We start from the raw sequence: 10,797 nt of genomic DNA, 5'->3' as shown, positions 1-10,797 counted from the left end.
CTGGAGCTGAGACTGGACCAGAACTTCACGGTTTTTTGGAGGCCACTCTGGGTGACGACGATGGGGTCCTGCCCCTCCCCAGTCTCCTGGGCCTCCAGGAATCAATCAACATGTGTCATAACTCTTTGCATTTTCTTTTCCAATAACAGTGGTGACCAGGCTGACTGTTGCCGGGTGTGGATGGGAATTTGGGCTTCACCCAAGGGACAGAAGTGGGAAAGAAGAGGCCATCAAGACAGTGTATTTTAAGCAAAAACTAATTAACACTCCCCCCCCCCCCGCAAAAAAAAGCTGGGCTAATTAAATTATTACCAACCACACCCTGCAAAGAACTCATTTTGACATCTGCTCCCTAAAAATGCACTCTCTTCCCCAGTTTCAGTAAATCCATCGCAAACGGAGAAAAACATCAGGAGGAAGTATTTTTGCCAGGGGGATTTATGAGCCTGTGAGGATGTATGTGATTCTCTCCGTCACTTCCCAGAGAAAGCATTGCCAAGTGCCCGCCGGTCGCCCTGGCGAGGCGGGCGGAGCCTGGAGCAGCCTGGTCACTGCTGCGCTCTGGCTGGGAGGGAGAAGGGGGCCTGGGGTTATTTAGCACCTGTCGCCTATGGCTCTCAGTGGGCAACATGGACTGAGAGCTGCCCTCAAGGGGGCCATGACCTTGATGAAGAGGCGCAGGAGAACCCCACACTCGTGCACTGGCCCCACCCCACTCCTGACTGACAGCCACAAAGGGATCGGACATTGCACAGCAGGAGTGCAGCAGAACCGAGCACCCCACTTCTGATTTTCCTACAGTGGGGGGCCTGAGCCCAAGTCTTCTATAGGAGGGCACCCCAGTAAGGTTTCCGCCGCCCTGCTGTGTCCCTGTGCCCTCCAGCCCGTACAGGTGGAAATTCTTAGCAAGGCTTCATGGCTGAGGCAAGCTTTGGGGGGTTCAGGGGACTCTTGGAGAGCCACCAAGGTTGAAAGCACAGGCTCCAGCGTTCACCTCTGGGAGAGCGTGGGCACGTGGTTTCCTCTCTCGGGCCTCAGTTTCCTCATCTGTGGTGGTACCTACCACGTAGGTTATCCTGAGGGCTAAATGGGTTAATAGACAGACAGGTGCTGTCCCACACTCACATTGAGGAGTGAGTGTGCCCATCATGTTGAACAAGCAGAACTCAAGGGGGCTGAGCTGTGCTGGGAGAAGTCATCATCAAACAGCTTTATTGTACCTTTTTCTGTGGACTGGTTCTCCCTCTGTCCCTGGATGAAAATGTAGGCAAGCTTGCAGCTCTTCCAGACTCCCTCAGGTCGTAGAAGTCCAACAACCCCTTAACGTCACAAAGTCTATCTCGATTCTGTAATTTAAATGTCTGGCTCCAATATAAATTCCAAAATGTCACACTCAGAACCGAGTCCCCTCGGTACTGCTATGGTGGGCGTCTCTCCTTCTGGACTGGTGGGTGTTTAGACCCTTCCTCTCCCTTCACTGTGTGGGTTCCTTCTCAGTCCTGCCACCCTCCACTCTGTCTTCTTTCAGATCTGAGACACCCACTGCCTGGTTCCCCAAGTTCCCGGGACCTGGGCCATTTCCATCATGGGCAAGTTGCCCACAGCTCCACGCCCAGCATGTGACCCTCCAGCTGTGACGCGCACGACCCTCTGCGGTACCACAGCTGGGGCTGTTCCCTCTGCTTGATGTCTCCTCACACCATCCGCCCCTCCACCCACCGTGCTGTGAGCCCCATGCTAGTCCGAACTCCCTGCCTCACAGCAGGAGCAGAGAGGGCCTCCGACACTGAGCACTCTGCGGAGGTTCCGAGATGTGCATGGTGAGGGAGAAGCGACAGGCAGGGCTGGAGTCCTGGAGGACTCAACATCTGTCCAGTCCCATCTCCACATCTCTACTTAGGGCTGGGCAATGCCTTTCCCAAGGGGGTGCTGGGGCCCGTGGCAGGGTGTATTGTTTAGGACCCTAGAGTCGTCCTTTCTCCACCCAGGCTGTGCAGAGGCTGTGGGCAAAGGGGGGAGAACCACTGCAAGGTCACCGGGGAGAAGGGTAGGGAAAGACTGTTACCCCAGGCCTGCCCATGGAGCCCCCGGGAGGGGGCCTCCCTCCAAATGTCACCCCAGCAGCCCTTGGTCAGGGTGCAGCCTTTCAATTCCCATCTCTTCCTTGCAGGCACACTAGGGAAACACCCTCTTGACAGGACCGAAAGCAAAGCTGGGATTGGGAGAAGCAAGCAAGGAGCCCGGGGCTACACTTGAAGGAGACACTCAGCCCCGGGCTTGTGCAGAGGCAGGGCGGGCACCTGAGAGCCAGCCTCCCTCACCAGGGCACGTGCTTGCCTCCCTCACCAGGGCACCTGAGAGCCGGCCTCCCTCACCAGGGCACGTGCTTGCCTCCCTCTTTCTCCCCTGGCAGAAAGATGTTCTTCTACCAAAGCCCCCCCAAAGCTCTGTACCCCAACAACCTGAATTCCGGGGCTGAGGCCCAACAGCCAGCCATGGTGAAGGTGATCAATCTCCTCTCGCGAAGATCCCCCCTCACCCCATCTCACCCCAATGCCCCTGCTGCGGACAGAGCCCCTGGTCATTGCTGGGCCCTCGGCCATGGGCAGGTGCTATTGGAATGTCACCTCTCCTCGAGTCCCCCACTCGGGCCCAGGGTGAAGGAAGGAGTGGTGTCCTCCTCCCCAGGTCCTCCTTTCCCTCCTGCCGTCCCCACCAGAGCTGCTCAGTCCTCCCTGGACGCCCCCAGCACGGACAGCTGCTGCCGTGGGCAGAGACACCTTCCTATATAATGGCCTCTGGAGTGACAGCTCTCTGTCAGCTCCATTTGTCCTCACCTGATTTAGAGACAAGTCCACATGACAGAATATTTGGAAAAAACCTTGATTGTGTTGCTTTCGAGTAACCGCTAACCAAGGACTTCCCAATAAGTGTCTCCAGGGGTCTACAGCAAAGAAAGGATGCAAACTCCTTTGCAATCAGCACGAGCTATTTACGTACAAACTGTTGCACCACAGTCTAAAAAACACTTTGCTCTGAAGTAGGTTAAACAAAAGCCTCCCCTTGTCATTTTCTCAGCTCTGACTGCACACCCCTTTCGTCCAAGATTTTGATAGAAGCAAATTCAGCCAGTTCAGATACAACCTTTAAGAATTTGATGATGTGGGGTCACTCTAGAGGAGGTCAGAAGTACTGTGGGTGCCCCTCTGCCTGTGGAGCCCTGTGCCCTGTCCCTTGGCAGAGCGTAGCTTCAGGCCCCCACCGCTCGCAGGCACCCAAACACTCTGAGCAAGGACAAGGTGAGGGCTTCAGGGACAGATGGGGAAGCTGGGCCTCAGAGAAGGGAATGAACAGAGCCTGCAGGAGAGGAGGGGGTTGGGGACAGACGGGCTTTGAGTGAGTGCCCTTCTACAGGATAAAGAGCGTTTCAGAGTGCAACAGGGAGTGGAGTGGTAGCACCTAGATGGTGGGGGAGGTGGTGTCGATCATGAGCTGCAGGGAAGACGGGTTCTGTACTTCCAGCCTCCAGGCCGCCATGGGCCTAGGGTGAGGTGAGGATCGTGTGATGGTTAATTTTGCGTGTCACTTTGGCCACTGGGAGCCCCGATTAAGCATCGTTTCGAGGTGTGTCTATGACAGCATTTCCAGGTGAGAAGAGCACTTGAACCGGTGGGCTCAATAAGCGGACCCCCTCCCTGACGTGAGCGGGCCTCGTCGCATCCACTGAGGGCCTGGAGAGAAGAGAGTGGGAGGGAGGGCTGCTCCCCTATCTGCCTGCCTGCTTGAGCGGGACATCGGTCTCCTCCCGCCCTTGGACTGAGACGTACACCATCGGCTCCCCTGGTCCCCAGGCCTTTGGAATCCAACTGAATTACACACCAGCTTTCCTGGGCCTCCAGGTCCTCCATATCCATAATCACAGGAGCTAATTCTTTCTCTTGATAAATCTCCAGATAGAGATAGAGAGGTAGCGGTAGCGGTAGCGGTAGCGATCTCTGTATCTATCTATCTATCTATCTATCTATCTATCTATCTGTCATCTCCTATTGGTTCTGTCTCCCCGGAGAGCCCTGACTAATACAGACAACTCTATTCCTCCTTAACCCCCTGGGGATCTTCATGGGGATGAGGTGTCAGCAGCCTACCCCCAGGATGAGCCTGCATGTTTCCGGGGCACTGCAATGGGAAAGTGGGGGTGGGGGTAGAGATTAAGAAGGCTACATTTGCCCATGTAGGGGGGTAAGACAAAATCCAAGGAAAGAGAACCATTTCCCCAGCCCCCAAAATAGCTCTGGCCTTTCCTCCTAGGGAACCTCCACTGTGTGAACAGAGAGTAACTACATAAGGATAACAGAGGGGGTGGGTCTGTGCATAAAGACCTGGGGAATGGAGAAACTGGCGGAGCCTTGTGTGCCGTCCACATTCTCACGTTGGAAGCCAGGGAGGGGCAGCGTGTTTTCCCACATCCACACGCTGGTTAGCACTGGGGCCAGGGCCGGTGAGCCCGATCCATGGACCAGGGGACACAGATGGAAATATGTGGAAAGTGACAGAGCATTCGGGGTCATGTCCCTTGAGCAAAAACTAGGGACTTAAATATTCATTAAGCTAATGTAAACCATGGACGTTAGTTAACAATGTGCCGATTTCGGTGGCTCAGTTGTAACCACGAGCCACAGGAAGGCAAGACGTGAAAACCGGAGAAACCGGTGGTGGCGAGCAACTGTATTAGAACCTGTACTTTTTGCTGATTTTTCTGTAAACCTCAAACTGCTCTGATTTAAAGAGCAGTTTGAAATAAAGTCTGTTACTTTCATAAATAGCTCCCTGATGTGCGTTCTGTTTGCAGTTTAGGAAGGAAGGCCATCTTTCCACGCACTGACCCCACACGGAGAGCAGACTCAGTGCTGAGTGTCTGAGTTGAACTCTTCCAGTGGAATAAGAAAGCCATGCCAACTGTCAAAAATCGAATTCTTTCTCCCCTACAGGGAAACTGAGGTGCCCTCCAGTCAAAAACACAAGAGGTTACATTTGAAAATTGATTAAAAAATGGGAACTTTCCCTTCAAATAAAGTTTAGGAGACAGATTGATTAGATGTTTGGTTCACAACACAAATAGATTCTTTGGGAGCTAAAGTGGTTGAAGAAGATAATCCATGAGACAGGAGAAGTAGGAGGAGGTGGAGGAGGAGGAAGAAGAAGAAGGGGAGAGGAGGGGGAGAAGGGAGACGAGAAGCAGGTGAAAGACAGAGAGAGGATGAGAAAAACCAGAGGGGAGTGATACCTCCCACCACCCCTGATCTTGGACAAAGACAGAGGTCTGAGAGGCTTTCTCCTACACGCCGGGGCTGCCCAGAAATAAGCACCTTGCACGACTGAGGTGTAGTTAGCAATGCAGTTCATTTTTATTAGTTATAAATAAAGTACAAAAAATCCACCAAAAGTGAATCTAAGCATTTACACAATTCCTAATGTCTCCGCCTTTTCATTGATGCACTATTGCTTTAATATTCATAATAAATATTCTTCTAGCTTTCTGCTATAAAATAGTCTATGTAGCAAAATGTTGCACAGCACAACAGAACAGAACAGCAGGAGGATTACAAAAAAGGACAATCAACACTGAGGATAATCCTTTCACTTACCAGGAGCAACCAAATTACCCCCTGGGGGGCCAGGTGCGGCTGGCTCCACAGCTGATAAATGAGCTGCAGCCAAGGCCAGGGGAGGGGTGGGGGAGGGGTGGGGGAGGGGTGAGGAGGGGTGGAGGCACAGGCCAGCCAGGGCAAAGGGCTCCTTCCCACTCTGACCCTGCAGAGCAGCATAAGGCATGTCTGTCCAGGAGCCTTGCCAAGAGGGCAGTGTCTGCCAGGCCCCGCAGTGGGTGGCTGTGCACCCCGGAGGGTGACTCCACAGGCCATCTCCAAGGAAAGCAGGAGAACAAGGCTCCAGGGCGGAGGCAGAAAGGGAAGCTGGGCAGGCAGCAGGCAGGAAGCCCAGGGAATGAGTCCCAGAGTCCGGCTGGAGCAAAGTTGGGGCTTAGGGACCATGCACGGCCCAGCCACTTCTCCAAGCCTGGCCAGGCAGTGTGGAATTGGGCATCCACTTCCTCCCCCATCAGCACCATCCCAGGGGGCCTCATGTGGAGGGTGGACTTCTCCACCAGGCAAAGGCAGTGATGTCAAGAGGCGAGAGGAAAAGCTGGGCCGGAAAGGAGGGGAGGAGGGGAGAGGCAGACACACAGAAAGGACTGCTCCTCCCACTCGGGCCAGGGTCTGAGCCCGCTCAGAGGCTCTTTTAGGGGCATGGACCTCCCCTCTCTCCTTTTAGCTCAAAGGCATCTGAACTCACAGCTGTGCCAGGCTTTGAGGCCACTACTTCGCAAACCCTCCCTTAGCACTCCTGGGGGTGCTGAGACTGGAGCCCGCAGCCCATCCTCCACAGCAGCCCCCTGGCCCACGGGCGTGGGGCAGCGGCAGAGAGTGAAAGAGGAGATGCTGGGGAGGACAAACCATGAGTCTAAAATCCGCTCCCAATCTGTTGTCAAGGGTGATGCCTCAGCAACAAAGTCTCCAAGAGGTGACAGGATGGGGTGCCAATAGCAAACACCATGGTTTGGTGCTTACCCCACCCCCATAACTAACAAGACACGGAAAGCACATGCCCCGTGTCCAGGGATGAATCCACCTGTCCTGTCTCCCTGTCACCCCAGGGTGCTGCCTGTAAAAGGATAGAAACTCTCCGGATGTCTCCTTTGAGCAAATCCACGGATATATTCTGTCGACTCTCTTCTCTTTTCTTTCCTCTCTTTTCTTCCTTCCTTTCTTCTCTCCTGCGAGGGTGAGATAGCACAGCTTGGTGGTCTCCCACCCAATCTGTGTTAAAGTCTCTCTGAGTCCAAGGGACCCTAGAGACCCTCCAGCTCACTTCCCGCCCCCCAGCCCAGAAAACTGGGCCACCGGGAGGCCCAGTGACTTACTCAAGGTCTCAGGGAAGTTTGCAATAGAGCTGGTCTGAATACCCAAGCGTCCTAATCCCGTGGTCAGGGCTCGTTCTAATAAATGAGGCTCCTGCTGGTCCTGTCTGAAGGGAACATTCTGGAACCAGGGAGATTTGGAGCCCAGGTGGAGAGAGTGACATCCAGTGCCCCAGAACCTCCTCAGATGCTGGAGGCAGGATGGGCTGAGGTTGTGGGAAGGGCAAAGGAAGAAGAAAAACAGGTTAGGGATGGGGAGCGGGGTTAGGGGGGTAAGGGTAGCAAGTGAAAGGATTACCCCAGTCTGCTGACGAGTGCAAATTATATTTATATATGTGCTAAATACAGTCACTATATTGGAGTTTTTCACTAGATCACAGCATACAGAATCAAAGGTTTGCATTTCGTATGGAATGTATCCAAAGAGGCCAGCACCACAGTAGGACAGCTTGCAATCACACACCCTGATAGTTTGGACGAAATAAAGTTCGCGGAATTTAAATTTTTTTTTGTATTCGTAGTTGTTTGTCATCGTACCAATGCATGCAAAGCATTCCACTCCCAGAAACAACGCCAAAATGAGGTAATAGGAGTAATAAAAAAAATTAGTATCCTTTCTAAATAAATAAATTATAATTAAAAATGCAAAACAACTATAAAAATAATTAAATAAGAACCCACAATATCTACAAGTTAGTCATAAATTATGATTGTTAAATATAAGGCATTTAAACTCACAAAACCCTGTAAACTAGCAACGTGCCATGTTTTTTGTTTTTTGTGTTTTTTTTTTTTTCATTTTTGTTTTTCTATCAGCTGAAATCGCTCTAGCATTTGCTCTACGCACGCGCAGGAGATGAAACACGAGGGGGGAACCTGACGGACGGACGTTGCTACAGCCCCACGCGGGAGTGTGTGTCCCGCCGGCCGGCGGGGGGCTTGGGGATTTCTTCAGGAAAAAAAAAAAATCTGGTGCTTTTTCTTCACCATTGAAAAAACTGTGCTTGTTCATTAGGCGTAAAGAGTTAAGAATACTTGCACGGAGGCTGGGAACATTTGCAGAAGAGGAGCTAGAGTCCTGCCACAGGTGGTGGGCACGGGCGGCAGGGCCCACGGTCCGGCGAGAGGAGGAGCCCTGTGCCCCGCCCTCCGCCCACCAGGCCGGGCTTGTGGCGTTGGTCTCGTGATCGGTGTCCTCGTGGGCCCAGGGCAGCCGGGGCTGCCTGCGGCTAGGAGGCCCAGCTTGGTCCTGGGGCAGCTCTCGCCTCAGAAGGCACTCATTGCGTCTCAGTCAGGAAAGGGTCTGAGTCCCTTGAGTTGAGCAGGAGAAGGACAGGGGGTCTCCCCTCCTGGAGATGGTGGGTGAGAGATGCTGAGGCCTGAGCCTGCCTCTTCTCCGCTCTTCCCGGCTCCCGGACAATGGGGGAGGGGGTCTCGAGGGAGCAGAAGCACAGCCGCCCTGTCCTCCCTCAGCTGGACCGCTGCCCCGCTAAAGGAGCTGCGAGGTGCCTGGGTCCGCCTCACCTCCTGCGCCCACCTGCAGAGTAAGAGGGCCCCAAAGAGATGGGGAGGGGAAGGGGGCCTCGGGCTCTACCCCCAAAGCCAGGGGCTGACCTCTTCTCTCCAGGTGGTCCCACCCACCGCCTGAAGTTAGCCTGGGGCACGCAAGGCGCCTGCAGATGACCCGGAGGAGGAGGAGACTACATCCCACTCTCAGCCTCTAAAGCAGATGGCATGGGTGCCCACAGCGAGTCATTTCGACAGCTCAGTTGGCACACAGCTCTAGTGACTGGAGCGATGTATCGCTGTTAGGGAGATCAGAGCACGTGGTGTTGGAGGGAAATTGAGCAAGCATCCATTCCGACCAGCCTCCTTGGGTTGCAGCTGAGGGAGCCGAAGCCGGGGCATAGGCAGGATTCCAGCACTACCTGCTTTGTGGGTGAGGAGTCGAGGCTGCAACCCAGGACGCCAGCCTCACTCCATCTGGCCTCCCTACTGACTCCCTCTGCCTGCTAGCTTTCAAACCAGCCTTAGAAAGAAGAACAAGAGCCCCAAACTAAGAGGGGAGTGACCTAGACCACCCTCGATACCTGTGGGTCAAAGCAAGGTGAGGAGAATTCCCAAATTCCCAGGGCAACTGGTAACTAGCTTTCCCCGGAATCCTGACTCAGAAGTACTTTCCACACTGGTGGGGTCTCCAGCCTTGAGCCCCAGAGACACAGTTTACTCACTGGAATCACCGAAAGGACAAGGCCAAGCTCATTGCCATTAACCCTGAATTAGACTATTCGCCATCTTTGACTAGTCTTTGTGTCTTAGCTCCTCAGCTACAGTGCAAGCTCCTCAAAGCAGGAATATTGTCTTCTCTGCTAGTGCCTGTCCCAGCACCTGCATTGACAGGCACTCAGGAACGATTGCCTCCGTCTAAGATCCTTGTGTGGCCCTCCCACCAGAAGCCAGCTCCCCCACTCTGCCTGCAGGGGTTCAGAGCGGCCATCTCTCCAGCTGTGCCAGAAGGTTCTACCTCAAGCCAAAATCTGCCTCCTGGTTTTACCCTTTGTAGTAGCAATGCAGACTTCAATTTTCTTAACCTTCCAGAATTTCTTCATATATGTGATAAATATCCTGTCCCCCCCCTAGTCTTCCCATATCGATAGAATAGCATTGAGACTGGGGGGGGGGGGGGCTTTGAGAGCAGTGCAAATGAAGGAGAGAAGGGGCAGGGGAAAAGGAAGAGAGCAGAATTCTAGCTGAGCTGGTGTTTTCCACCTGTAGATAAAGAAAGTTGGACTGGGATTGGTGGATTTGGTGGAATTTGGTACCTCTTCCCATCTCCATCCCTCTGTTCTCCCATCTCTCTGTTCCTGTTGAGGTTCCGAAAAACTGTGGTGTGGTGCAGAAAGACACACTGTGTGATGTCACCCGAAACTCCCAAGTCTGTCTCTCCCACCACCCCCATCCCTAAACCCCAAGGAGGTTCCCAGGAGAGCGTGGATGTGCTGGGCAGATAGTGCTAATCCTCACAACAGCTAGGTGAGGTAGAGGAAGTGGAAATAGGGATGCACTGTTGTTTCTCCTCACTCTAAGGAGAAGGAAACTGAGGCACAGAGAAAGAAAGGGACTTGCCCAAGGTTATCAAAGAGGCAGAGAAAGAGCCAGAGGCTATGTACACAGTGCCTCCCAAACCCAGCCAACAGGGTCTCAGGGCCAGGGCCATCTCCAAAGGACTCCATCAAGATCTGAGCCATCCCAGAGGAAGTTCAAGGTCCGCAGTATTTGGCCTCAGCCCTTGAGTGCTAGCTGAGAGCCCTTCAGCCAAGACTAGCTCTCCATCCCCTATGCCATCTTATCCTCATCATCTGGTTCATTTTTTGCATAGGGAGGCAGTGGCCAAATTGTCTCTTTGTGACAGGGCAGGAGCACAGCTGAAAAGGAGGTGGCATGAGCAAGGGCATCCTGGCTCTGAGGAACCTGGTGGCAACTTTAGTTGAAGGCTGCCCCCACCCCCCATTCAGTGTGGAACCAGGGGGATGGCTGGAGCGAGGTGGATGGGCTCCGGAACGGAGGATTCCTCCTTCAAGACAGAATTCTCCTCTTGCCTACTCAACCTCCCTTCCTGACCCCAACCGAGCCCCTCAAAGCCCATCTAAGACCCCCACCCGCTGCTCCTCTAGTCTTTCCCTCTCCCAGATGCCCCCTGCCATGCTCCGTGCATTGTAAACATGAGAAAAACCAAAGCAAAGGGAAAAGCCAAAACAGAAAACAAAACAAGGACACCCCCCTGCCCCACCACCACCTCCCAACCTGGGTGAAAAAAAATC

Source organism: Molossus molossus, unplaced genomic scaffold (genome assembly GCF_014108415.1).
Source record: "Molossus molossus isolate mMolMol1 unplaced genomic scaffold, mMolMol1.p scaffold_m16_p_6, whole genome shotgun sequence".
NCBI lineage: Eukaryota > Metazoa > Chordata > Mammalia > Chiroptera > Molossidae > Molossus > Molossus molossus.
This window is presented reverse-complemented; position numbering follows the sequence as displayed.